Below are 5,568 nucleotides of genomic sequence, written 5' to 3'. Positions count from 1 at the left end.
CTATCCATAATATTGCTTTATCCGGTGGAAAAAGCCCTCTTGTGTGAATCAGGAGAGAAATATGCACAGATCAAGTCCAAAAGTCCAAAACAGTTTGAAGTTAGAACAGCTGATGGACTTTTTTTTCTTACGAACACACAGCTTTTCACTTCACAAGACATTAACTGATGGACTGGAGTGGTGTGGATTATTGTGATGTTTTTATCAGCTGTTTGGACTCTCATTCTGACGGCACCCATTCACTGCAGAGGATCCATTGGTGAGCAAGTGATGTAAAATGCTTCTTTTCTCCAAATCTGCTCCCATGAATAAACAAACTCAACATCTTGGATGGCCTGAGGGGGGAGTACATTTTCAGCAAACTTTAACTTTTGGGTGAACTATTCCTTTAAGGCCAGAATGATAACTACAAAGATAACCGCAATCATATTAACGCTATTTTACCGGGATTTAATATGCAAATTAACAAGGGTTCTTTACCGCGTTCAGAATCGGTGGACACTGGGGGAAGAAACAGGATGATGTAGACTGCAGATTTCTTATGTTTTGCATTAAATATCTGCTGACTGCTCAGAGAACAGCGAGAGAGAAAGCCAGGCATGACGAAGGCCTACTGAGGTAAACTACCATATCGACAGCCAGTGTGTGAAGGGCTGTGGTGAGCTGGCAGCAGAAGCTAAGGCAGATGGTCGCACTGCTTATAGTCAGAGGTGACTGTAATCTCGATAAGTGGAGGGAATAAATCTCTTGAGGATGGAAACATTACAGAGGCGTTCAGAATCGGTGGACACTGGGGGAAGAAACAGGATGATGTAGACTGCAGATTTCTTATGTTTTGCATTAAATATCTGCTGACTGCTCAGAGAACAGCGAGAGAGAAAGCTAGTGAGGTAAGCTACCATATCGACAGCCAGTGTGTGAAGGCCTGTGGTGAGCTGGCAGCAGAAGCTAAGGCAGATGGTCGCAACTGCTTATAGTCAGAGGTGACTGTAATCTCGATAAGTGGAGGGGATAAATCTCTTGAGGATGGAAACATTACAGAGGTCTATGATATTAATGGAAAATGCCATGTAAGTGTTCTTGCCAGATGCTTTTTAAGGAAGGTGCTTTCAAGCTGCATTTAGAAGATTCAAATTTCTGGGTCCATTTTACTTGGGCGACCACCTAGGTGACCCTAGCAACCCCATAGCAACACACTAAAACTCTCAGAACACCTTAGAAACAGCACAGCAATGCCCTGGCATCAAAAACAAGACTGTAAAGTAGGATCCAATATGAAGAACTTTTCAGCTTTATCTCCTTATTTTGAAGTACGCATTGTATCATGTTGTATTTTAGTATTAATGGAAATATCTGAACTAAAAATTAGAAAATTACCAGTACCTTTTCTACCGATTTTTTTTTTTCTTCCAGTGGGTAGCAATTAATGGAAATATCTGAACTAAAAATTAGAAAATTACCAGTACCTTTTCTACCGATTTTTTTTTCTTCCAGTGGGTAGCGGCAAGGTTTGCACAGGTAAAGACTTAAAACACAAAAAATTAAGTTAAAATCTATTCATGTAATCCAGTGGTTTTCAACATTTTTGACTTGAAGTGCCTTTCAGAAAAAAAGGTATAAAAGCTGTCACTGGGGCAGTAACTTTTCAAGAGGTACACATTTGTACCTTATTTATACCTAAAGAGTGGATATAAGAACTTTAAAGGTACATATTAGTACCTTACTTGTACCTTTTGAAAATGTACTGCCCCAGCCAGTGACAGCTTTTGTACCTTTTTTCTGAGAATGTATGTTCACATTTATGCATTTAGCAGATTTTTTATTTTAACAAAAATGACTTAGAAAAGAGGAACAAAAGATATGTTTCAAGAATTGTGTTTACCATCCAATATTCCCACATTCTGTAAATTTTGAAGCCTAACAGTCTTTCATGAATTGAGCTGAACATTTTTATATGCCAAGGTCAACACACTTGTCATTTGAAGCATTCAGATGCTAACTAACCCAGATATAGCTTTAAAAAGTGTTCTGATTAGAATAATGTGTTGTGTTACTGAAGGAGTGAGTCATGCATCTTCAGTATTCGAGCAGCAATGTCTCTCTCCTAAAGCAAATAAATGCATTAAACAACGTTAACCATTGCAATCTGTGTTTTCTGATTGTTTTGAAAAAATTTGTATTCTGACAAAATAATGTTACATTGTCATTTAACATTTTTTCACTTTATGTACTTACCATTTTAAGTTCATCAGCACAAGCGTTAAGTTTTGCCTCAACTCATCTGTCACAGTAACATCCGAGCACGCTGACCAGCAGCCGTCCCTGAAGCTCACAGAAAACACCAAACCTGCTGGAATCCCAAACTGCCCTGCAGATTTACAAAGGTCAGTCATGCTCATTCACGCGTCATATAAATTAACTATAAAATATACAATATATAGCCATATTTGTTTCATGTTTGAGAATGATTCAGATAGCCTTGCCTGTACTAATTACACCCAATGAGAAGACGTCCTCTGGAGATGCATCATTATTCCAGGCCTTTAAAATGGTCATTATTCCATTTGTTGTAGATATTGCTGTGGCTTTGTTGGTCTTTGATGAAATTGTGGTACGGTGTTTATGCACTAAACTCATAAAATCTGTCTGCAGCCATTTCCTTATATATATAAACAAACATGTATAATTACATGAGTAGCAAATACAACATGTATTTAGACTATTTATGATATGTTTGGAACATGCATGTGTGATGTAATTGAAGATGCCAATTTAGTTTAACCATGTTATGTCAGATTTTTTATTTACTGATACCCTTTATAATGATTCATAAATGGAATTGCATGAAAGAGCCATATGGTTTAAATGATTCATGCACCACAATGATATTTACCAATAGTAAATCATTTCCATGACTTGCTGAGAAAAACCATCTGGTCCCCAAATTGTGCCATCACATCTGAAAACCTTCGCCCTCTGTAGGTCAATATGGAAACTGCCACTGATGTTTCCCCATACTACACATTAGTGATGTCTGGAAATATAATAAAAAGGGAAAATTGAAGCATAGACATCAAAAGACAGGAAAATAAACAAACAAATAAATAAATAATTGATTAAAATAATTTTAAAAAGTATTTTAATAAATTATTTAATAATTTACCCATACAATGATGATGATTACATTATATATATATATATATATATATATAAATAATTATGAATAATTTCAAAATGTTTCAAACTGAACTGAATTTCAAATGTATAATTTTATTGCAATTGAATATTAGAACTAATATTTACACGGATACTAAAAAAAACGTTCTGCCACCTGGCTCACCATGTGGTCCTTGTCATCCTGCACATCATTACTTTCACACACAGGCTGCAGGTCATCCAGAAAAATGATGAAGTGGGCTTCCTGAAATGCCTGTGTCTGGTCTGAATGGACAGTGACTTCATGTAGCCGATGGTCAGAAGCCAAGGTCTTCTGTTTCCATCTTGAGTCCTTGTAGCATTTCCTCAGAGCCGTCAGCATCCATGAGGTGAAGGCTGAAGGTGGCGAGACTTGGAAACAGCCCCGTGGAGAATAACTGAGGAATGAGGCTGTAGCAGATGGGGATCAGAGCACTAAAAGAAAGTTTTTGTCATGCATCGTAGCAATAAGAAAATATTGAGACAAAAGGTCCTGATAAAACATGTTCACCTGCTGATCCAGATGTGCAGAGGTCTGAGAGACACGTGTCGGTGGATTTCCTCCTCTATACACAGCTCTTTAGTTTGTCGATTCTCGGCTGACATTTTTAGCATCACATCAGAGTTCATATCTGAAGTGATGCCATAGTAACCCTGCAGGAGAGGACAAAAGTAATAATCTTCACATGCAATATCTACATTAAATCACGTTGCGTTGGTCTCTGGGCAATGTCACTGATCAGTTTCTGATTTAAGTTGTAGCAGTTTAGGTCAATATGAGCTATAATGAAAGGGCTTCGTTTAATTTTAAATTGTCTTAAATTAATATATTGCACTAATTTCGAGCTGGAACAAAACCTGGCACATCTTTGCATAGCATATTCATTGCACAGCACCCAGAGAGAACTATTACATTTTTTCTCAATTCTCAAATGAGATTTTTTTTCTTTTCTTAAAACAGTAAGCTCTGATCTCTGGGCAATGTGTTTCTTGTTCACACAAGATTTGAATTTATTATTGAAAATTGAACTTTGAAATGGGAAGCTGATGTCTCTCAATCATGAGACGGTTACATTTGGAGTCAGAATGAAACCCAATCTTTTTTATACTATTTTGATGCCCATTTTTTCATTGCTTCAAGTAGACAGATTCTGGTTAAAATGCATGCTTTTCTAGTTTTATTAGATTTATATACGTATGTATATGCATTAATTACTGTATGTTATTTGTTCTCTTCATTCGGTAATAATTTATCATGTGATACATGCAACATGATTCATTCAATGTCAAAATCTGTCTGACATACATGTATACTTGTAAATAAATGTACTGTATACATACAAATCTGGGTAGTACAATATTGACTTTTCATAGTAAACTTTTACCTGCTGTTAAAACCCCTAATGTTTAGTGTAATACACAATAGCACTCCGCTAGACAAAACAGTGTCAACAAAAAAGTTGATTTTTTTTAAAAATGTGTATATATAAGAAACATTTCCAGGGTTATTTGACATGGTACCAAAACAAATAAACATTATAACTAGTGTGGCTCACATGATGGCAAAAACACTTCATTTTGGTGGCATTAGCCAATGTACTGACATAATAACTAGGTTTTGAAGCATGAATTCAATGTTCTGGGTGGGTTACTACATTTTTTCAGACATGCAATAGAGTTGTCCCACAAAACAGCTGTGACAATTGCACGGTTAAAACAGTTTAAAAAAAATAAGCCAATGCGATTGAGAAAAACCCTAATTCATACTGTATTTTCTGCAGAGGTAAGCTCTTACATTTTCTTGATTACTTTTAGATAAATAGATTCCTGTTTTATTTCAGTATCCTATGCAAACCTGAGCATGTTCAAGGAAATCACTGAAGCCTCCGAGCAGTAGGCCTTTCGCTCCACGATCAATCAGCTCTCTCCATAAAATACAATAGGAGAGCATGAATGCTCCCAGCCATTTCTACACAGAAACAATGCTTCAGTATGAATAAAATACAGAAATGAACCAGTCATAAAATGAACATAAAGCTGTGTGCAAATTATTAAAGAGCTCCATGAACTTTTCAGCTTTACCTCCCAGTCATTGGGGTGCACACAGATCTCGTGAATGTGAAAATCAGGCAGGTTTCTTTGCAGCACATCAGCCAGAAGCTCAGCCTTTGCATAATAAGGACAATCAGCCTTTCCTGACAAACGTAGATAACGTTATAGCATTAAAATTATGTTGACTCTGACATGATAGACCACACACATCTAAATACTTTACTTTTACTTTTACTTTTAGTCATTTAGCAGACGCTTTTATCCAAAGCGACTTACAAATAAGAAAAAGCAGGGGTGTAGCCATCATTTCAGAAGTGAGGG

The 5,568-nt window shown here is 36.5% G+C and overlaps 1 pseudogene; it reads right to left on the bottom strand.

The window, feature by feature from the left end:
- Window positions 1-2,050: 2,050 nt before the first annotated feature.
- LOC107706832 (putative malate dehydrogenase 1B) overlaps window positions 2,051-5,568 on the bottom strand; it is a 4,221-nt pseudogene continuing 703 nt past the window's right edge.

This window comes from Sinocyclocheilus rhinocerous, unplaced genomic scaffold, assembly GCF_001515625.1.
Source record: "Sinocyclocheilus rhinocerous isolate Xijiao unplaced genomic scaffold, SAMN03320098_v1.1 scaffold2610, whole genome shotgun sequence".
NCBI classification, from domain to species: domain Eukaryota; kingdom Metazoa; phylum Chordata; class Actinopteri; order Cypriniformes; family Cyprinidae; genus Sinocyclocheilus; species Sinocyclocheilus rhinocerous.
This window is presented reverse-complemented; position numbering and strand designations above follow the sequence as displayed.